General features: G+C 35.4%; 1 pseudogene; it reads right to left on the minus strand.

The window, feature by feature from the left end:
• Window positions 1–1,268: 1,268 nt before the first annotated feature.
• LOC126757707 (small nucleolar RNA U3) lies at window positions 1,269–1,471 on the minus strand (annotated as a pseudogene).
• Window positions 1,472–24,905: the final 23,434 nt, after the last annotated feature.

Below are 24,905 nucleotides of genomic sequence, written 5' to 3' on the forward strand. Positions count from 1 at the left end.
GAAATTCGGAAACTATTTGGCCAGCGCGATCGCCAGAGTTGACAGCACCCGACTATTTTCTTTGGGGTTATTTGAAGGAGCGAGTGTATGTGAACAAGACAGATACAATCCTTGAACTCAAGGCAAACATTGGTGCAGAAATTCGAACGCTACAGCCACAAGTTTTGAAAGATGTTATGGAAAATGCTTTAAAAAGAGACATCATTTTTCATATTTAGTGTAAATAAATTTCCCTTTTGTATATTATATAATCAGAAAGAAAAAATAAAAACAGGTGCGTGAAGTCCCTACGCGCGGATGAAGTTATACTTCTTAGTGCTATTCCAAGAAATGCCTATCATTTTTAATGAAAGAAAACTAGAAAACTTAAATTCATATTTTATAATTATGTATATGTATATTATGTATATTGCTGTGATAAATTTAATTTCTATTAGTAAGAAAAATATTTATTTGTATAGTTTACGATGTTAAAAGGCATACATCTTCTATCCTATCTTGTGTATCTGCACATGCTCATATGAGTGTATGTATACGCATGTGCGCGTTCAGAAATTGAAATCATATTTTCATCACTTATCAATATACTTATTACATGTGCGCGCATTGACTTGCATGTTCATACATTCATTTATACTTATGTACATATATTTGCATACATTGCCGAATAATGCACAAGCAAACAAACATACATATGCGTACACATATGAATATGTCACCAACAAAAAATTGATCTTCACAAGTCAATATGGCAGCCAAATTGGCAAAGAACAAGTGTAGTAAATTTTACAACAAAAACGATTTCATTCATGAACGCAGGCGCAAATTCCATAAGCGATCTCGCTTCATTCATAAAAACAGAGGCCGTAACATCTCCTTGAGCATGCCTTTGCCAACAAGTCGTCTTTTCGCGACGATGGCAAAAGCTAAAAATCATAAATTGCACAACTTTCTTGTGCTTCTCGCAAAAATTTGCGTCGATATGTATTCACGATCATACGTATACATACATACATATTTACGCATGTTTGTAGGCGAAGCTGCTACAGCGGCAAGGGGTGACAATCGGCGGCCATTACTTTACTTATGCCATAGCTATTGCTACGAATATGGAAATGACAACGAAATAATGCAAATATGCATATTTCTAAAGGTCATTAATTTCCTTGAAGAAATGAAAGGAATGAATGATCCTGAGAAGTATAGTCTTAACTTTTCAACGGCCAACGCAGAGCATTTCAACCAAAAGGAATTTATTCATTAAAATCACCACTCAGAAGTCGTTTTATCCGTTGTAAGGGAACGATTTTCGAAGAAGCATCATTTCTAATATGCCACAAGACAAAATTAGAAATGAACTTCTTAAACCTCACGCTGTCAGATAAAACGATATACTTCGTCATTGCGGGTCGATTTCCAAAAAATGTAAATGAAGACTAACTACAGAAATGATCCTGTAAAGTATAGCCTTAATTTTTCAACGGCCAACGCAGAGTATTTCAACCAAAAGATACGCAAAATAGTTGAGAATTCGCAGAAATGAAAGACAAATGAAAGAAAAAGAAGCATAACTTCAATAATGCACAAGCATACAAACATACATATGCGCAGCAGCAGCAAGGAAAGAGGTAACAATCGGCGATCCATTGTATATTTCTTTCATGCATAACCAAACCATAATTAGGAAAACGCAATACAAGTGTCAATGGTGGTGTTGGTGGTAAGCGCTTGAAAAGTTACGACGAGAACGTAGGTTCGAATCCCAACAGAATTTATTTTTAATTGAATATGTCACCAACCAAAAATTGAAACATTGTTCTACAAAAATGACAGCATAAGCATGGCAACATTTTGTTGTTGGTAGATAAGCCGAGCTGTGCCGAAAGAAACCGCTTCGCTTGCTGCTCGAACATCTTCGCAGACAAGGTTGCGTAGATTCATATTGAGCAAGGTTGCGCAACCTGAATCTATCGCAACCTTTTCCGAACTCGTATAAGAAGTATAACTTCAAAAAAATTAATAAACGAAAAAGTTATTAAACTTTTACACCCCTTGGTTTCTTTTGGCCCACCCTGTATATTGCCGCTGTCAACACTTGTTTAGTTGATGCATATATGAGACTATTATGTAAGCATTCTTCGTGTACAAGTTTCTTATGGATGAATCTAAAAGGAATTTTGCATGCAAAATTGAATTTTATTAAAAAGTTCCGCGACGACCCAACTCAAAAAAAAGACAACAACGGCAACAAGAATAGCAAACACCACTATCGTTTGCGTCACAATAGACAGCAGAGAGTGCATACAAATTTAAAGAAAAACAAGTAAGGAAGGGCTAAGTTCGGGTGTCACCGAACATTTTATACTCTCGCATGATAAAGTGATAATCGAGATTTCATTATCCGTCATTTACATATTTTTTAAATACCGTATTTGTGTAAAGTTTTACTCCGCTATCATCGTTGGTTCCAAATGTATATATTATACAGAGAAGGCATCAGATGGAATTCAAAATAGCGTTATATTGGAAGAAGGCGTGATTGTGAACCGATTTCACCCATATTTCGTACATGTCATCAGGGTGTTAAGAAAATATAATATACCGAATTTAATTGAAATCGGTAGAGTAGTTCCTGAGAAATGGTTTTTGGTCCATAAGTGGGCGACGCCACGCCCATTTTCAATTTAAAAGAAAAGCCTGGGTGCAGTTTCCTTCTGCCATTTCTTCCGTAAAAGTTAGTGTTTCTGACGTTTTTTGTTAGTCGGTTAACGCACTTTTAGTGATTTTCAACATAACCTTTGTATGGGAGGTGGGCGTGGTTATTATCCTGTATATGGAAATGCCTGAAGGAAACGACTCTACAGAGTTTGGTTGACATAGCTATAGTAGTTTCTGAGATATGTACAAAAAACTTAGTAGGGGCGGGGCCACGCCCACTTTTCCAAAAAAAAAAAATGACGTTTAAATATGCCCCTCCCTAATGCGATCCTTTGTGCCAAATTTCATTTTAATATCTTTATTTATGGCTTAGTTATGACACTTTATAGGTTTTCGGTTTTCGCCATTTTGTGGGCGTGGCAGTGGGCCGATTTTGCCTATCTTCGAACTTAACCTTCTTATGGAGCCAAGAAATACGTGTACCAAGTTTCATCATTATATCTCAATTTTTACTCAAGTTACAGCTTGCACGGACGGACGGACGGACAGACAGACATCCGGATTTCAACTCTACTCGTCACTCTGATCACTTTGGTATATATAACCCTATATCTGGCTCTTTTAGTTTTAGGACTTACAAATAACCGTTATGTGAACAAAACTATAATACTCTCCTTAGCAACTTAGCAACTTTGTTGCGAGAGTATAAAAAATACTTTTATAGAGAAGCAACATTCACACACACACTTGCGTGCACACAAAGCACACATGCATAGAAAATTAAAATGGAAAATAAAATGAAGAAGAAGAAGAAAGAGGCAGTTGCTGGCATAGAGTGTCCTGCTGCTAAAGAATCTTCTTAGTATATTTACGAGTACATAGAAGGAATTCCATTACCTCGCAGAAGAGCGCAGAAGCAGCACTACTTGAAGACAAATTCAAAGCAGAGTAGTGGAAGTGCAAAGCTATGCAAATAGCAAGAAGTACGTAAGTAAATATGTAAAACAAAAGCAAGTGAAGTGGCGCTGATGAACACATACATGTACACATAAACACATTCTCACACGGCTAACAAAGCTGCTCGCTCGATTATGAGCTGTATTAAGAGCGCATGCAACGCTGCAATGTCCAAGCTATCAAACACAACACCTCCAGTGTATTGGGGGAGCGAGGCAATCGGTAGATTACGTAAGAAATGTCATCAGGCAAGACGCTTGTACCAAAGGTCACGTGGTACATCTGAATACACCACCCTCCAAAAACACTTCAAGGGCAAAAGAAAATTGCTAAAACAGGCAATTAAATCCACAACTGCAGCGCTACCCCTAGTAAAGACCCTGGCAGAACAGGCCATAAGTGGGAAAAGATGGAAAGGAGGCACAATACAGTACTGTATGGTTGAAACACTGGATGAAAAGAATGCCTTTAACTCGGCATCCTAGCATAGTATATTGAGTGCACTAAAAAGCTTCTCCGTGCCTCTATACCTTTACAACATTATATATTTCGAAGAAAGATCTTTGAGCTACAACACAAACGAAGGCTCCAAAAAATATAAAGTCACCGTACCCCAGGGATCTGTACTTGGGCCGCTACTCTGGAACATCATGTACGATGGAGTACTGCGACTGAAGGTACCTAAAAACGTACACATCATTGGGTTCGCAGACGATATCGCTGCTGAGGTTATAGCAAAGCACATACACCATATAGTTACGATTACCAACAGGAAAATAGCGTTAATAAGCGATTGGCTCGAAACTAACGGACTGAACCTAGCACCCTAGCAAAGATAACGCAATGCAGACGTAGTATTTGAAATTAATATTTTTGCAATACTGCTGGATTTTCGCATAAAAATTTATATGAAATTAAACAGTAAGGAGATGAGAAGATAAGTGAGAGAAATTATATTAAAGTTTGCTACAAATTAATTTATATAATTTAATTTTCAGAATATTCAGGCCAAATCCTCAATAGAAGCAGATAATTAGTTTTGAAGCGTAAAAACTGAAAGTATTTAAGCCAGTTGAAGTCTCGTCAATTCAACTAGTTGATTAGACAACACCCGTTCGTGTTTTTTTTTCGAATTCTTAAAAGCCTTTTGAGATTTTTAAAATATATGAGGTAACTATTTTTATGATTCTAAAATATTGCATGCAGGTTGACAGCTACATATCTCTGGCTAGAATAGTTCTACATATAAAAAAAGCTCATATACATATAGTATGGGACAAATTTGAGCATAAACAGGGTTTTGTAGAACACTTCTACTACAAACTGTATTAAGAACGCTTTAGTAAAAGCTTGTATACTATTCTGAAATGTAAGTCCGGAAACATAACTTCAAATTTTGAAAAGTAATTTCTTATAAAAGTTAAATTCTTAGAAAATGGCTATAAAAAATTAAAAAAAGTTTTTAAAATTTAAAATTTTTAATATTTTAGCACTTCCTAAATAGTTGATCGTTTGCAATGAATTTGATAACCATCTGAAACCTGTCATTCCAAAAGCATTCAAAAAAGCTCTTACGGCTTGCCAAAAGCTCTTTGAAGATAAGGCAGAGAGAAATATGTGAGTACGAAGAGCACGAGATGCCGGCCTCCAAGAGTGCAGCCCGAAAATTGTATTAATATTTTAGACCAGATTTTCACAATTTGTTATATCCAGTTGATAAACAAATCAACACCCGTTACCTTTTTGTCGATTTTAAAGCCACTTTTGACAGCATTGACAAAAGCTGCCTACTTGACACCATTTCTCTGCAAAACTTATACGGTTATGGAGAAAACTGAATCTTCAACAAAAAATGAAAAAGTGCAATGCGTGCTGCTTATCTCAATCGCAGAGAGACTGTCTATTCTGAAAGTACCATTGGTATTAGAGTGGTCTTAATAAAGGAATCAGCATCATCCTTTTTCCATCAGCGCAGCCTTTTCGAACTTGAAGAAAGAAGCGAAAGGTTGATGTTGTGGTGAATGGGGGCAAGAAAAAAATCCTGGAGGGCACACACAAAGATTCTTCGCGTCTGGGGTACTACGACACTTTTGGCAGCCATAAATTTGAAAAAGTTAAGGATTTTGAATATCTCGGAACTAGCCAGTAATCTAAGCCAAGGACAGAATAACTCTTGCTAGCAGGTTCTACTTTGAGATCAACAGGTTCTCTCGACAATTTCGTTAACTCTCATTACTCTCGTCCAATTATGCGGCCCAGAAGCATCAGCGATGTAGAATCGCGATGAAGAATCACTTAGAGCATTCTTGAGAACTGTTATCCGCAAGATCTTTGGAGCCGTCCGAATTTCATGTTGTCCAGATGGAAGATATAAGTAGTCCCTTCGATTCGAGACACATGCAGCAAGAAAGCTTAAAACATAAACCTTCTATACAAAAGATCATAAAACCCTTGCAAATCTTCAAAGCGCTTTGAGGCTATCTCAAATTTGTTAATGCGGCTAATACGCATTTCAGAATAATTTTAATTAAAAAACGCGATACTACTTATTTTCAAAATGATTTCAAATTCATATATTTTTAGAGCGCAATGAAGATTTCGGCATTTTTCCGCTTAAACACAAGGGCAAATAATTACAATCAGCGTAGCAGAGCGTAGCCAATTTAATTATTTCCTCCGAAAATCGTAGCATACTTTGTGGCGCGCGTAGCCGGTTTTACGCATTCAACGCACAACACGCTGCGAAACAACAACAACACACATACATTTTGTCCCAGCGCATAGCATAATATGCTCCACACTATCCCAGACACATGCGCACATATACACGGGTCCACTGTTGTGGAACGTGTTATATGACGGAGTGCTTCGACTCCCATTAGAAAGAGGGATTCAGATCATCGGGTACGCCGATGATATTGCGGTTACGGTGGTAGGAAAAGAAATCAGCCAGGTAGAAAGCTTATGTGAAGACACCGCTTTAAGAATAAAGAGCTGGCTCACGTCAAAAAACCTCCAACTAGCAGCCCAAAAAACGGAAGCAGTGCTAATTATCAGCAGAAAAAAAGTGGAAGATGCTACTTTTAATATCGATGGCTATAGTATAACGACTCAGCACTCGCTAAAGTACCCAGGCGTTGTAATAGACACGCGGCTTAACCATCACACGCACATTGAAAAAGCATGTGCAAAAGCGACGCGAATAACGGTGGCCCTATCAAGGATGATGGCTAATATTGGAGTACCAAGCCAGGACAAGCGCGCACTCTTGGCTAAAGTGAGTCAGTCGGTGCTAATGTACGCGACGCCTATATGGGGACCAGCAACGCATAATAAGACATACGCGAAGAAAGCAAGATCTCTGACTCGGCTTAATTCAATAAGAGTTATTTTTGGATTCCGCACGGTGTCGCACGAGGCGGCAGGACTCATAGCGGGTATCAAACCGCCGGACATAATGGCAAAAGAGTTTCCGAGAAATCAAGAAGCGTTGGGAGGCGTCTTACAACAGCAGAGCGAAATAAAGAAAGGGTAGAAAGTATATGTGAGTGGCAGAGGCGCTGGGACATGGCAGAAAATGGAAGGTGGAAAAATAAGCTAATCAGAGAGGTGAAAACATGGGTGGAGAGGAAGAATGGCGATTCTGATTACTACCTGACCTAATTCCTGACCGGACACGGATGCTTTCGAGAGTACCTCTATAAATATGGTCACGATAGTGGAACAGAATGTTCAGTCTGCGGAAATGACAGCGAAAGCGCGCAACATATTTTCTTTTGCTGTCCGCAATTCGAAGCAGAAAGAAACGACTTAGAAATTATCATCAACGAACGTGTGACTCCAGAGAATATCGTGCACTACATGTTAAAAAGCAAAATAGTGTGGAATAAAGTAAAGAATTGGTCCGCAATTGCTTTGCAGGAACTGAGAAAAAAGGAAAGGCAACGAAGTAGCGAGAGCAGAGGAAGTAGAGAAGAGTTGTCCAGAAAGGTGCGCATGAAGAGCCAATTTTTGGCTGAACCTGGTCCTGCGAAGAAATGCTTATCGGCAGTCCCGTAGGATCAGTGAACTGCAGTCGGAGTTAGGGTTTAGTACGTAAGTGTACTGTTGCGCAAGTTCAGCATGGTATGATCATCCATACTGGGCGTGGTCCCGAAAGAGGTGTACCCTTAGCGTGCAGTATGAATCGTGCATGCCATGTGGTATTGACGGTATCTATGAAAGATTCCCCCTTCGAAGCAAAAAAAAAAAAACAAAAAATATACACGCGCAGGCGCAACGAATTACATTACATTTAATATTTAATTACAGCGCAATGCAACACACTTTGTTGCAGCGGCGGTGCGCTGCGCATCTCAAGCATGCCACAAAGTTATTAAGTACGAGCAGACGCATTACATGTGGCACGGTAGATGTGGCATACCGCTGTTGTTACCAAATACGCGTATCAGTTGTGCTGTGTAGGGCACACTGTAAATGAGCACACTAAAATTTTCGCCCACGCAGTTTAAATTTATTCGAAAGCAATTTTATTTAATTTTGTTATTAGTTTTGGAATAAGAACGCTGAAGTAAGAGAGACATAAAACATTAGTTATCAGCATTTTATTCCGATAGTTCAGTACTGATTCAATCTAAATTCCCTCGGAGATTGTATTATTGTCTTATATTATAACTCCTAAAAAATTTCGCTAAGATATCTGGTCAAATCAAAAAGTTATTCATGCAAGCATTCGATCGTTCAGTTTATACGGCAGCTTCATGCTATGGTAGTCCGATATCAGCGATTCCGAGAAATGAGCAGATTTTTCAGGCAAAAAGAAAATGCGCCAAATTTCAGATGCATATTTCGAAAGTAGAGAACTTGTATATCCGTCCAGCACACAATGAAGAAAATATAACATCCGTAACTGAGAGTGTACACGAAGACGGTGTAGAGTCGATTCGGCATCATTTGCAGCAATGCGCACTGTCGTATGGAACGACATTTGGTTTCAACAAGAGGGCGCCACATTCCACACATCGCATCAATCAATGGGTTTATTCAGTGAACTCTTTTCTGTGGCAATGCGAAAAGTATAATGTCTATGTTATGCGGACAATCGCGCTTCGATTCAGGTCTTGGAGCAAAACATCACGAGTGTCATTTTCCAGTTACCAGACAAAATGTTTTAACGAGTCATCGAATATTGGGTTCAACGAATGGATCATCTGACATATAGTATCCAAAAAATAAATGCCAATGAATGTTCTATCAAATCATAATGAAGACTGTAATCTGAAAATGTGACTGACCCTGGTAAATCGATGAATTTTCTATTCTATAGTAGGAAACATTGTTAGAACATGATCATGACATGTGACTCACTGGTCACATAATGATGATAGTACACGCCTACAGAATGAGCGACTAAAGGCCGTTTTGAACAAAATAATGGTAGTATGCTTATTAAACTCTTCCAGAAAAAGCAAAGATTCTTAATTAACAAATGGGTTCACAATGCCCAATTTTTATGTATATAGACTTAAAATTCATCAGATAGGAACTCCGTAAACTCAGTCGAAGTAATATCTTCAAACATGAGAAAATAAGAACCAACGTCTTCCCACTGCACATCAAAAACTTGAGAGGCTCGGAATATGTGTTGTGCAAGCCATAAACCATTTCTTTAACGGGAAACCGTTATTGTCTCGAAAAGTATAGCCTGAGGAGTTTCAGGCTTCGTATGCACTATATTGAGTCAACTGTAATGGCTTCTCATTCAGTTTGGTGATTTCGATACTTTACAAAATATCAGACATAACTTTAGTTCGATCCGCGTTACAGGTGACTTAGATTATACATTTCTCAGTTCAGAAGTTATTAATCTCTGCAGTTATATCTTTAACAAAAATTTAAACTATTTTTTGATAGAAAGCAGCTTTCATTAGATTTTTAGATGCATTAACTAAGATCACCTGAAAGTAAATTCAACTTTAATTGAAAAATCATTGTCGAAATTAAAAATAACTTAATTGCACCGAAATGAATTTAAAATGCCCGCGGATGAGCCAAGAAAAGAGCTGCTAAATCGCGTTCTAATTAATTCATTACGAAAAAGGTAATTCATCAAAGCGATAAATGAATATGGTAAAACAGCATGTTGCCACATGCCACAGCATGTTGCATGAATTCATAAATTCTTATAGATGATGCATCTCGATGTCGGTGATGCTGGTAAAATCAATGAAGGACAACGAAATATGTGCCAAAGAGGTATGGGAATGTGCAGAGACGAGCCGAAGCAGTCAAAGAGTGAAGCAAGAGCGGAGGCTAAGTCGGCATGGTTCTGCTTAATTGCCAACGGTGATCCTCGCCATCGCGAACAAAGGGAAACGCAAAAAGTTCAAAGACGCGTAAAAAGCTAGAGAGAAATGTTGCTGATATGGTGAGAAAGAGGAATCGAAGAACATTGTTAGCGTCTGTATACAGCTTACTGCAGCCACAATGCACATAGAGCGCATAAAGACAGAGTCGGTAGGAATTGTAGTGTTATATTAAGACTTTGACGAAAGCGGTAATAAATTAAGAGACTGTGGATCCCAGGATTGTCATGGAAACTCATTGCCGCAACCATCACATTCGCCTGATTTACCTTCGTGTAACTTCTGGCTATTCAGCAAATTTACATGACCACTCCGAGGACACCGTTTTGATTCAATTTCATTCAGAGTTCAGCCTATGCCAAGTTTACGAAGCTGGGCAGATTTCGAGTGGATCGGATCACTCAATCTGCAAAATTTAAAAGGTTTACAAAGTTCACCAGATATCGAGAAATAAACTCAATTAATAATTAATGACATCTAGTTCCATTCCATGAAACTGGACCGATCGACAAATGAAGTGGATAACATCTATGACAAACTAATCAGATGTGCACTTTCCGACAGTTTCTTCAAGATTTGAGCATCCTATTTCGAAGATTTCAGTGACCCAGGCGACCGACATCACTTCAGGAAAAAATCTTTTCTAAGTTTTTCTTAAATGACGACGAAGTTATTTCTTCATCAGTTTGTCGCATGACACAACCAGCCTTCCACATCACCATGAATTCCGCTGTCTTTCGCTTCTTCACCCACGATTTAAACTCTACTTTTTTTCCTACTTCCACATTGGTATGAAATGCATAGACGACATGCCTTGAAGCAATATATGCACGTATGTACACGCAATTACAATAACAAAATATGTAAGAAACGCGTTAAGCTCATTCTGGTATGTAGAGTTGTATATATGTATATGTGTGTGTAAGATGAGCAAACTGATGAAATGAAACAGCAGTAGTTTGTTGAAAGCCTCTACTGAAGCAGCACCGCTAGCCGACAGTTGTTGTTGCTTTTGTCGATATTGTTGCAAGTGTCACTCGATTGCTTGTGTGGCGCATAAAATTAATGAGTAATATTCCAAGAATTGGTAGCAAAATACTTATGAATGTGTATGTGCGTATGAATAAAAAACCCATGAACACACAAATACACATATGCACTGCAAGCAGCAGTGCTCTTCCCCACCTCGCTGCCTCAGCTCCTCACGTACCCTACCTACAACCCACCTCGCTACCTGCACCACTGCTTGCTACCCACTTCTCTTTCTCTCTGCTCACTACCCACTTTACGCCAAACACTTTAACAAGTCACCTCAGTCTCATCATCCTTTCACTCACTTGTGCAGCTCAAGTACCATTGTAGTGTACAGACACACATAAAAGCCCATGAAAACATCCTACAACAACACAAACAAAAAACCAGCGGGGACTCTCAGAAGCTGAAGTCTCATAGTGTTGTTTAGTAGTGACAGCTATAAATTATAATGGTTCGATATGAACAATTCATTCGAATTCTTTATTTGCATTATTTAATACTTTAAAGTACTCAATTTTCACGGATATCGGTGCGTAAACGGCAAAACATTTAAATGAATTCGCACAAAATTTCCATTCAGAAACTATTCACCAGCAGTAGTGAAATATTTTAAGAGGTTATTGAATGTTTATGAGATCCACCTGAAATATAAAACTGATACCAAACTAAATTTGAATCAATAATAATAGACCCTTCGGAAAAACAAACTTATTATTAACCGTTGGCAGCCTAAAAATTATTTTTTAATTTTCATCTGATTCATAAGAAGTATTTTATAAATCAGTTCAGAGCTATTCCTAGGACTAGTGCACAAATTAAACAGCAAAAGAATAACATAGTTATATACTATACTTGAAGGTCTAAACATCAGTTTCACAATTAACGTTTAATAAATCAGCTCCCAACTTTTTTCATAAAGGCTAGTTCATAATACAATAATAAACAAAATAACAAATTATTCAGGGTCTAACAACTAGTTTATTTTCAACATATTTAAATACAATATTTTTTAGACCAGTTCACAACTAATTATGTAAAGCCTGGTTTACAAAATATACAATAAAAGAACAAAATTGTTTATGATTAAAAGTATAAAGACTGGTTTATTTCCATTTTCTCTCCAACTAGTTTTTGGTAAACCAGTTAGGAACTAATTCCGTATAGAAAAATTAAAACTAAAGTACAAAATAGTTTTTCTATTCATAGACAAAAAATTAGTTTATTTTCAACTCAATTGCAACTAGTATTTTATTTACCAGTGCACAACTATTTACTAAGAAATCCGATTCACACTAGCTTTCAAATTAACAAATTTTAATTTCTATTTCCATTCTACCTAATTTACACAATTCATTTTAATAATAAATTGTATTCGATAAATTTTATTTGATATAAGCTACCACCAACGCTCTCTGTCTCATACGCTTTCAGTCCACACACATATACTCACATCGTAAACCTCACATGGGCACTTATTTGTAGACACGTATCAGCTTGAGGGTTAAGTCATCATTATTGTAATTATTGTAATCGAGTGCATGCGAAAACATCTGAAACCACTTACATTTACTCACATGCCCTCACGCACATATACATCGAAGATGTGCAACAACAACAAGCACTTATAGTGGGGGAAAAACTCATTTTCTCAACGCTAAGTATTGCGCGATAAATGTTTGTAAGTTATTTTCCACTAACAGTGTATTAATGTTAATGGCAAGCAAAATCAATTTAATTTCGCTTCTTCCTTTCCACTCTCAATTGGCGAATGCAATAAATTTCAATGAGTATTACTGAACGGTTAACGAGTGAGTGAGAATTGTCAGTTGAAAAAACTTGCAATTGTGGGGAATTCCGTGAGGCATGAGTGAGTGAGTAAAAAATCTTTAACAAAATATCAAAAGTTTTAAAGGAAGCTTTCGTTAAAAGAAATGTGACATTTTTTTTGCTTCGTTTTTTTTTAAATTTTTAAAAAAAGTCTTTAAAAAGGGCAATTTTATTATCGATATTAACACAAAAGCTTTCATAAATATTCTCGGAGATGCTTTCAAAGAGCTAGGCGTGGGCGGCAACTTTCACAAAAGCTTGTTAAAAATCTTCTACGGTAACTTCCCAAAAATTCTTCATATATTTTACAGCAAAGTTTTCTAGAAAGTTTCCAAAAAGCTTAGCAAAATGCATTCAAAAATATTTCTCAAAAACCTGATACAAAAATCTTTAAAACAATTTTCAAAATATTTCACACAGTCTTAAACACATTTCCTAAGCCTTTTCTCAAAAGCACTCAAAGGTCTTTCCTAAAAACTTGCACAAGCTTCCACGGCTTCTACGGTAACTTTCCAAACAGTTTTCAGAAAAGTGTTCAAATATTAAAAAAAAAATTCTCCAAAGTTCTGAAAAATCTGTAACACGTCTTTCACAAAATCTTCCAATAATTTCATAGCTTATACCTGAGACAGACATGTAGTAACAATACCATAGTAAAGGTATCATGGTATTCTATTTACTACGTTGGTGACACACATGGCGAAATATTCTGTCAAAATGACTTGGCCGGTTTAGCCAACTGAAGTTTCAAGGACTGGTGGCTGTCGGTGCCATAAAAAATGTTAGTGTTGTAAAGCGAAATTTATGTCTTAGCGACACTTGCACGAACACTAACACACACACGTACGGTCTATTATATAGGCGTATAGGTAAACGTGCGCTGCCACTTTTAGTGCTGAAATTTATAACCCAAAACCTAAGCGCCTCTGTGTAGTCCGCTATTCCACTATATAACATAGCTGAGGATTAATCGACTAAAAGTATGCTACACCATGCATCAGCGGAGTAGTTTGAGTGAGCCAGCGCGTGCTTATTGCAATAAAATTATGTTAAAACTAAATTAATTCAAAGGCAACAACACAAATTTAACTGGAAATATGTACATGTGTATATTTGTATGTTTATTTTGTATGTATAATACCATATTTTTATGCATGTATTACATGTGTACAAAGTTTCTGTGCAATTTTTCAGCTTACTCACCCAGCTTAATTAGACATCTTTTGGCGCTAATTAAATTTCCTCTGTTTTTACTACATATTGCAGCTATTTCTATGTCTATATGTATATATATGCGAACTGTATGTCATTCTTGTGTGAACACATACAATACATACATAACATTTCACTTGAACACCAATTCCCTCGCTTTTATTCGTTGTCATTAATTTTCTTCCTTTTCACATACGCCTCCCGTGCTTCAACTTTTTTAAGTCTACTTTGCCACCTTTCAGTCCTCACTTCGCTTTTATTTGATTTGCAAGTATTCCCACTTGCAGTAAGATTCTCCTTTTCCTCAGCAATCTACCCTTCTTCTATACCTAGGCCGCTTGCTGCCACACAATTAAAATAATCGCTGTGACAGCCATGAAATTAAATATGTTGTAGTGTCGGTTTCACATTAATAGCTTTACTCAACTGCACTTTAACCAGTGGGAAAAAAAAATGAACAAAACGGCAGCACAGGTTTATTGCGTCAAAGATAATATGCAGGCGGCGCGTATCTCATTGTTGCGGTCGTAAATTGTTATTAATGTAGTAGTGTTAAGCCCTTTTTACTATTTGCCTTTTGCAAAAAAAATAATTAATTGTTCTGCTTGTATTTATTTGTAATAAATGAAGCCCCTGAATGTAGGCTACAATAATTGCTATTAACAGTCTGAATGTCTGCTATATTAAATGCAAAATAAGAGACTGAAAGTTTACTACGTACATATCTTTGAAAAATTTTTAAACAACTTCTGCCTTTTAGTTATCACGCATTGCATAATTTTATGAAAAAAAATTTTGTGTTTCGTAATCTGGAATATGCTCTCATTAAGATTTCCTGCTTTAAATATTGGATTGCAATACATTCTAAATTCATATAATACCACCAAATTTTTAGCGTCACCAGTGCGTATACGTAATGCGTCTTATAGAGAAAACGAATTGACACTGCGTATCAGTAACCTGAGTCTCAGTATTCTGATTGTTTAGTGTAAACGTCGTAAAACTGCCGAAAATTTCACCACACGTAACATAAGTTGAAAAAACTTGCAACTGGAGTCGAATACATGAAGATTTGCAAAAATTTATTTCTGTGGACAATTCCGTGAGACATGAGTTTGTGGAGGCACTTTCAACAGTTATTTTGTTTATGGGAGGCCAGCAAATAAACAAAAGCTTTAACAAAATATCAAATGTTTTAAAGTAGACTTTCGTAAAATGTCAAGTGAAAGTTAATTTTTTTTTAATGAATTAATTTTCGAAAAATTTGTTAAAGCTTTTAAGGAACATGTTTCAAAATCTTTTTAAAAGCAAACTTTAAAGATTTTGTTATAAAAATTTTAACAAAAGAATTTAAAAAGGACAATTCTTTAATTAATATTTACACAAAAGTTTTCATAAACACCTTCGGAAATGCTTTCAAAGAGCATTCTACGGTAACTTTCCAAAAAGTGTTCATATATTTTTCACAATAGTTCTCAGAAAGCCTTCTAAAAAGTTTCCAAAAAGCTTAGCAAAACGCTTTCAAAAATATTTCTCAAAGAATTGATACAAAAATCTTTAAAAAAAAAATTTCAAATATTTTTCACAACAGCCTTAAAAACATTCCCAAAACGTTTTCATAAAAGCACTCAAAAGACTTTCCTAAAAACTTACGAAAGCATCTACCAAAAAAGCTTAAAAAAAGTGTTCACATATTCGTCACACAAGCTTCCAAAAGCGCACACGACAACTTTCACAAAAGCTTCTATGGTAACTTTCCAAACACCTTTCACAAAATCTTTCAATAGATTCATAGCTTGTTAAAACTGAGACCTTGTAATTAAATTCCTTAAAAAAGAGAAAATTACTCGCCTAGAGTATATTAAGAAAACTTCTCAAAAATGTTGATAGATTTCCTCTAAACATATTGCTTAAAGTTTAACAATAATAACTTCTCCCATTTCTTCTCTTATTACCACCAAACCTATATTTAATGACAGCAAAAGCTGGTGTTGCAGACTATAATTGCTGTGCAACTAAATTTAGAAACTAACAGCTGCTTTACTAGGGCAGGTTACAGGTCAATGGCTTCTACGCCAAGCGCTCTTTGCAACTCTTCTTTATTATTCCAACACTTCGCTCCAGTTTGTGGTGCCGCTTTAGCCAATTGAACTTCCAAGGTCTGCCGATGTCGGTGCAATGAAACTGTCAGTTTTGTAAAGCGAAATTTATTTCTTAGCGGCACTTGCACGAATACTAACATACATACACACGGCCTATTTAATAGGTGCATAGATAAACGTGCGCTGCTACTTTTAGTGCAGGAATTTGTAACCCAAAGTCTAAGTGCCTCCGTACAGTCCGCTATTCCACTATATAATATAGCTGAGTATAAGCGACGAAAAGTATGCTACACCATGCATCAGCGGAGTAGTTTGAGTGAGCCAGCGCGTGTATATTGCAATAAAATTAGGTTGAAATTTAATTATGATAAAGGCAACAACAAAAATTAAACTAGAAATATGTATATGTCTATAGCTGTATGTTTATTTGTGTATGTACCATGTTTGTTAATATGTATGAGTACAAAGCTACTGCGCGTTGTGACCCTCTAACCCAGTGTTTGCCAAAGTGGGCGATAACGCCCCCTTGTGGGCGCTGCAGGTATCACGGGGGGTGCTAAGAGACCCAGAAAGAAAATGGGGGCGTTGTGTAGAGGCCTGGGGGGTTATTTGTAATTTTATTTAGCTAGGAGGCCTCTACGACAACGACTACATGAGCTCTCGACTCTCAACAACAACTTGCGAACATCAACTAATATGAATTAAAAGATTGCTCAAACTCGATTCTAAATTTCTCTCCGCGTAGTTCATATATCTGTCCTATTTTATTGAATATAGAAAAAATTAAAATCATGTCAATCGGTCGCTCCGTTTCGTAACGGGGCATCTCGATAGGATAGAATTTAGAGAATACTAACGAAATACTGCGAAATGATGTCGGGTAGGTAGCTGATGTAGCGCAGGTTTTGAGCTTTTGAACTCCTTAAATCTTTTATGTGGAAAATAAAAAAAGGATCTTACAAATGCATTTCTGGGGAAAATAAAAAAAGGATAAAGATCCTTCTTTTACAAATGTATTTCTACGAAAAATAAGAATTCATATTTTTGGACTACTACATAATAATTGTGCTTAAGCATTCCTATATAAACAATGTAATATTTATTTTATATTCATTTATGGTTTTGCGCGCATTAGATGAGCATTACTTACGCCTCCTTTACACTACTCGCGAAGTTAAACGTATTTCTCAAAGCAAAACAATGTCGGAAGTAAAAAAGAAGAGACGGCAATACTGTGCGGAATACATATAATTCGGATTCATTGAAAATCCCACAAACCCATCCTCGCCTTTGTGTCTTCTATGTCTAAAAACATTTTCGAATGAAGCAATGAAGCCTTCAAGACTGCAAGATCATTTGAATAAAATGCATCCAGATAAGAGAGACAAGAATGTAGCATATTTTCAAGACCTAGAGAAGAAGCATAATACTCAGCCAAGTATAGCAAAACTATTTTCGGCGGCTGCTAAGCAAGATGACGACGGACTTCGAGCTTCGTACAATATCTCTTTGTTAATTGCTCAAAAAGGCAAAGCACATAACATCGGAGAAGAGTTAATATTGCTAGCAATAAATGCAGTAATAACTACCGTGCTTCATAAACCGGCCGCAGATATTATCCGAAAAATTCCTTTGAGTAATAATTCTGTGCAAAGACGAATTGATAAAATGGCTGAAAACATTGAAGAATCATTGTACGATCACCTGAGGTCTAGTCAATTTTCAATTCAGCTGGATGAGTCCACTTTAACAAGTAATGAAGCATTGTTGTTGTCTTACGTGAGTTTTATTAAAGATGAGAAAATACGTGAAGAACTATTATTTGATAGAAATTTAGAGACCGATACAAAAGGCGAAACCATATTCAATATATTGGAAAAGTTTTGCGATGAGAAAGAAATTCCTTTGAAAAATATTATTTCAGTTGCTACGGATGGCGCTCCGGTTATGACAGGGTGCCATAAAGGCTTCACAGTTACTTAAAAAATAAAATTCCAGATGTCCTTGGTGTACATAGCGTTATTCATAGACAACGTTTAGTTGCTAGAAACTTAAGTGAAAAACTATTTCAATCACTGCAATATGTCATCAAAGCAGTCAATAAAATCCGCAACAGCTCTTTGAATGATAAATTATTTCATCAGCTTTGTGTTACTAATGACGAGGATTTCAATCATTTGTTGTTTCATATTGAAGTTCGTTGGCTATCAAGAGGCAATTGTCTGACTCGATTCTACAACCTGTTTGACTCTGTTATAGAGTTCTTGGAAACTAAAGATACAGAATTTCAAGACAAGCTCATAACATCAAAGAATGATATAGCTTACATGACAGACCTTCATAAATTGTTCAACGACATGAATCCCCAACTGCAAGGCGATAAACTAAATTTAATTAAAACAGCCAAACTGCTTCTAACACAAAAAGAATCTGGGCAGACGTGAGTTTCACGATTTTCCGAATTTATCAGTATCATGTAGTAACGACGAATTGTTTGCCTACTGCCAACATTTTGAAAACCTCCACATTGACTTCACCGAACGATACCAGGACGTTTTGAACTTGGAAATACCAGACTGGGTGTTGGATCCGTTTTCAAATGTCAACACAGCAATGTCACCTCAGCTGGAAGAAGAACTTATAGAATTGACAACAAACGAGGAAATAAAAATCAAGTTCAAAAATGGTTACCAAGAATTTTGGCTACAAAAACCGATCTCGCAATTGTACCCTGGATTGGGGTCAATCGTTCAACGATTCTTAATAGCATTCCAATCGTCATATTTGTGTGAACGTGGATTTAGTGCTGTGACAACACTGCTTACTAAAAATAGAAATCGTTTGCTTGTTACCGAACGTGGCGACTTGCGACAACTTTCTGGCAACTTTTTTTTTCATTTTTTTTAGGTTTTTTTTTCTGCACCATCAACATCTCAAGAATATTTTGTTAAAGTTTTAGGTCATTCGGAGAAAAACTAACAAAGTTACAGCAGGTTGAATAACGGTACCTCTAACTTAGGTTTGCGCGCCTTCCAGCTACCTGCACTGAGCGGTAAAAACTTTCAATCGATTTTCCCAAATATGTAATTTTTAAAGAAGGTGACCAGCCTACAGAAAAAACTACTGCATCGGTCGTTGTGAAATTTTGTACAAATTATCTACATACATATACATAGCTCTCGAATGACGTCGAGTTTTTCCACAAATTTTAATTACTAACATTTTAGCAATAACAAATTGGTCGATTTTTTCGTCTAAAATCGTCATCTTGGCTTGAAAATGGTACCAAAAATTGAAAAATATAAAAAATACTAGACGTCAATTGAAAGATAAACTAATAAACTATAGAAAGCATTTTGATTTTTTGATTTCAGATGATCCAATGATGCTGTAGGCTGGTCACCGCACAAAAACTTCTTTTCGAGGTGCCGCCTTTCAGTCCTAACTTCGCTATTATGTGACTTGCAAGTATTCCCGCTTTCATTAAAATTCTCCCCTTTCCTCAGTAATCTACGCTTCTTCTATGCCTTAGCCGCTTGCTGCAACACAATTAAAATTATCACTGTGTTAGAGTGACATCCATGAAATCAAATATGTTGTGGTGTCACTTTCACAATAATAAATTTACTCAACTGCACTTTAACCATTGAAAAAAAAACAGGAACAGAAAGGCAGCACATCTTTATTGCGTCTCATCGTGGCGGCAGTAAATTACTATTAATCTAGTACTGTTAAGCACTTTTTGCTATTTGCCTTTGTCTTTAAGCAAAAACCAAATAATTAATTGTTCTGCTTGTATTTTTAAAACATGAGGAGCCTGAATGTAGGCTACAATTATTGGTATTAACAGCCTGAATATCTGCTATAATATATTATAAGAAAAACAACAGACAACAGTTTACTACATACATATTTTTGAAAAAATTGTAAACATCTGAAATTTCCTCTCATTAAGATTTCCTGCTTTAAATATTGGATTGCAATACATTCTAAATTCATATAATACCACCAAATTTTTGGCGTCACCACTGCGTATACGTAATGCATCTTATAGAGAAAACGAATTGACACTGCGTATGAGTAACCTGAGTCTCAGTATTCTGAGTACGTTCTTGATTGGTTGTTTAGTGTAAACGTCTTAAAACTGCCTAAAAATTCAACACTGCGTATACGTAACATATCTCATAGATAGGCGGCCTGCCACTGCGTATGAGTAACCTGTCTTCCAGTGCAGTGTTCTCAGCAGTGCCTTGATTAGTTGTTTACTGCAAATGTCGTACAACTGCTGGAAATCGTATTTGTTCAAATTTGATTAAAGTGTCTTCTTCTAAAAAAATTCTGGATCGTATCTTTCACAAATGAATGAATTTTTCAGCTGAATTAAGGCCTAATTTATACTCAAGTATGTTTTTCCAGCAAAAGTTAACCTTTTCAAAGTATTGTACCTTTGGCTATCACTATATCCTTTAAGATAAACTTAAATGCCCTTTCATCCGAAGTCGATTTTTTGTAGAGGTGTATCAATTTTATTGTTTTGAAAACATCTGAATAAAAAACAAATTAAATAAAAATTTTTCCTGGCAGTTACTTTGATTAACTGTTCAGCCAAAGCGCACTTCGAGTTGCAAGAAATGGCAAAAATATATGTCAATTCTAAATAATACACTTTTGAATGCAATTTCAAGCACAATAAAGCAAAGAGTCTAGTAATCCATTAGAAGAGTAATAAAGTAGCATGTATGCTAGGGATAAAATATACATATGTACATTAAAAGTGCAAATACCAAGTGAATTTACTAACAAATATATGAAACAAATTTAAGAATGTGACTTATAAAATACAAATACGTTTGATGTTCAGCGATAACGGTCAATACATTTTGAGTAAAAAGATATGTTGATCAACGGCAGTAGAAGCTGTAATTTTCGTGATGATTGCTCAAAAAATGTAATGCAGTTATACATATGTATATAGATAGATGGCACTGGATGGTATATATCGGTTGTAAGCTACTAGAGAGAAATGAGCCTACAATACAATTTACTTACCTCGCCACCAAATAAATATGATCCACACGTGATCTTTGCCAACAAAATTTTTTCTAAAAACGATTGATTCATTCTCGAGTTCTTAAATATTCTTGTATTGCAAAACTATACACACCTTATGCTCGAATAGTACACATAACGAAATATATTTCAAGTTGACTACGTTACTAGCAACTTAAGCGGTATTTATATCTTCTTTGTAAATATAAGTCAAATAAAGATTATGCATATAAAATACCAAGAAAAGCGATAGTCCTGTTTTCGCATCTCTACAGTCTAATGCTCAATATTCTCGTTTTAAGAATGTTTTTATCTATTTTGTTGCAATATGTAGTAGAAATTATTATACTTTTATACATCAAAAAAAATTAAGATTTTATGTATTCAGTATTAATCTAATGCCTGCTCTAGACTAATCTTTGATCAGACATATCCGTCAGAGCACCATTTATAAAAATATATTTAAATTTAACACCAAATAAAACTTAATTATTAACTTAATCGTCCAACCACCAAAATCTATCGAGCCGTGCTCTAGTTTCTGAAGTGTAGGGCTCAATATTCTCGCTTTATGGGCATTTTGAAGCTATATTTTTATCACTATCATCATTTTTATAGTCTATATCATATTTTTTGATCGAAATAAATTTCAATTTAACACCAAATATAAGAAACTTACTTACTACTAAATAGCTGCCTACTCTCTACTTTATAAAATCAAATCACGATGGATTACCCACACATAATCTAATTCTAATTATTATAGGTGCACGAACGGTTTGATGCTGGTTTGATCGCATTATCAACCATATTATTATCTACATAATATATATAAGGATTTATGAAACTTGTTAATTTTTCTAATAGATATATTTATGTATATACTAAGTCCCTGTGTTAATGAATTATATCAAACAAGATGAAACTTATTATAACTGATAAAGAAAAATTAGTATATTGTTTAGGGCAATCTCACTAAAATTGATCGAACCGTTCTTAAATTTCTGAAGCCTAATGCTCAAGATTCTCTATTTATGAATATTTTAATTCTCGTTATTGGTACTATCATCTCTACTATAGTCAATGTTATATTTTTTGGGCAGATATAAGTTTTTATAGAAGTGTCCCTTATACGGATAACATTTTTTTTTTTAGAATTTTGAAACGCACACCCTCTACTTTTTTATAAATGCTAAAACGTACTTAAGTATGAGATTTCATATTTTTAGCATGATTGCAACGCGTGCCGACCGAGATTTAAAGTTTAATAAAGAATGGGGTTTTGGTCTGACATTTTGCTTTGATCCAAAACTAACTGAAATGCAATAAATGAAGTAAATAGCAGTAAAAATAAAATATGATTAACATAAACTCTAATTTAAACACAAATTATAATAATAATTCATTAGGGTAGCTTCCCTTTAACGCAGTTTTTTTACAGCCTGGATAAAGCTTTCTATGTTCCTGAACATAACGCAACAAAAACTCTTGGTCTTCTTCAGCCGTGATAAATCGATTAAAATCTTGCATTATTTTAACGGCTCTTTCAGCAGTGTAATTTACGACTTATTTGTCTTCTAACTTCCAAAAAAGCAGGATTGTTATCTCAACAAGATACATTTTCCTGAAGAAAACTGTCGTCGATCTGCAGTCGAGTTAGAAATTGTTTGTTTCTTTGAGTCACAAAATAACTCAGCGTTCATTAAAAAAAAAACAGTTTAATAAGCAAAAACTAGGCCACGAAAATTTGGAAAAAGAAACAAGAAAATATTGAGCTTACTTAACAAATTTTGCGTAATTTCCGCCTTCGATGGGACATAGCGTTTGGCGTAATCTGAACTTTCGTCTCTGATTAAATTATTAATCATTTTTGTCTTGGTTTTGGAATCAACTTCTTCATCAAAGAGTAATAACATGACTGTTTCTTCACACAAATATCATAAAAGATGAACAACTTATGCAACAACTTGCTTATGGATGCCTTGGAACTTGTCGCGTCTACTTTTTCATATTCTCTTAGAGCTTTCGAACCAAGGTTAAGTATACAAGGTGGCGGCATATATACATAAACATTATGCATATATGCATTTACATGCAATGCGCATCGAACAAAAATAAAAATGCATGGGGACACTAGTCATAAATTTACAGATGAGATAACATTGAAAACAACCCCATATCAAGCATCATAAATAATATATACAATACATACAAACATATACACATACACATATATTTAGTTATTTTATATAGTATATAATGAAAACATCAAAATAAAATTAGAATTAATATATTCTCACTCAAACAAAGATCTTTATTTTCCCCCTCCATTGGTAAGAACTTAAAGATTCTTTTTTGAGGTCAATGTTGGATGATACAAATCAAACAATGGCTTTAGCTTGATGTTTTTCAGAAGAACTCTCTAATTTTGGTACTAAAAGAAGCTGTTCTCTATCGTCAAATAAAGCAATAATTGGGCGTAGCAGCGGAACGCGCATACCAAGTTTCATCTACATTTATCTCAAACGCAAAAATAAACATGAAGTAAAATCTTACCTGACAAATTTTTCTTCAGAGGTCATTGAAGTCTATCAGCCGTTTTGAAGAAAGTTCCTGACTAACATTGAAAGCAGATTCACAAGTATATAACCCCTAACTACTAAAAAAAAAAAACAAGAGTCACAGACTTTAAACAATACAACTGAACAAGTGGCACATATGTACTAAAATTTTATTTTGGTAAGAAGAAACGTACCAATGGAAAACCCTTTTACTGAACAAGTGAAATACCATACGACTGAGCTGCAGCAGTGAAAAAAATAATATTTATTAAAATGACAATACGGAGAAAGTTGTTATATAGTATGTGATTTCTTACGCCTGTACTTTGGTGTTTTATTGGGATAAGCGTGACAGTACCAGTCGTGCCATGCATTGCGAAAAATTTAATCAAATCCAAAGGGAATTTAAATTATTTGCGCCACAGAATGTTTCATATACTGCTAAATTTTGAATTATTGTGTACATAGGGGAGAATAAGAAAATATTTGGCGAACTTTGGCATACAAAGAAGTTAAGAAATAAATAAATGCGGAATAGGGAAAATAAAAGTTTTGAAAGTAGGCGGCACAAAGGTCTAAAAAGTGGAGTATGTTTGCTGCACATCGAATACAAAGTAGAAAGTCAAGAAATTCCTCACGAACACGCGCCAACTAAAATCAAAATTTAAAGCTCGAACAAGGCAGCAATGATAATCAAATATATATTATTTAAAAAGCAAAAAATATATTTTACTTAGAGTAGAGTTGCTGTTGTTGGAAAAGAGAAAATGATACAGTAAAGCCCAATGGGAAAAATCACTAATAAGTACTTTTAATAATTACTTTCTCGAACTAAAGAAGATTTTTTCTGTTAAAGAATAATCAAAGATATACAAGGTCTGTCGCAAAAGAAACAGGACTGTTAAAAAAACAACAAAAAATTAATATTTTTCAAAAGTTTTATTCTTTTATTCAAAGTAGTTTCCTTGTGCTTCGATACAGCGTTCAGCCCGGTCAATTAGCATTTCAAATGAGTGTTTAAGGTCATCGGAATCTCTTGAGAATATCGGTCGTCGCCTTTTGGATAGTTGAAATGTCCTGAAGGCAGTGTCCTTTCATGGGCAAATGAAGTTGTCCAAATAGGTAATGGTTAATATGGA

The sequence above is a fragment of the Bactrocera neohumeralis genome, chromosome 4, assembly GCF_024586455.1.
Source record: "Bactrocera neohumeralis isolate Rockhampton chromosome 4, APGP_CSIRO_Bneo_wtdbg2-racon-allhic-juicebox.fasta_v2, whole genome shotgun sequence".
NCBI lineage: Eukaryota > Metazoa > Arthropoda > Insecta > Diptera > Tephritidae > Bactrocera > Bactrocera neohumeralis.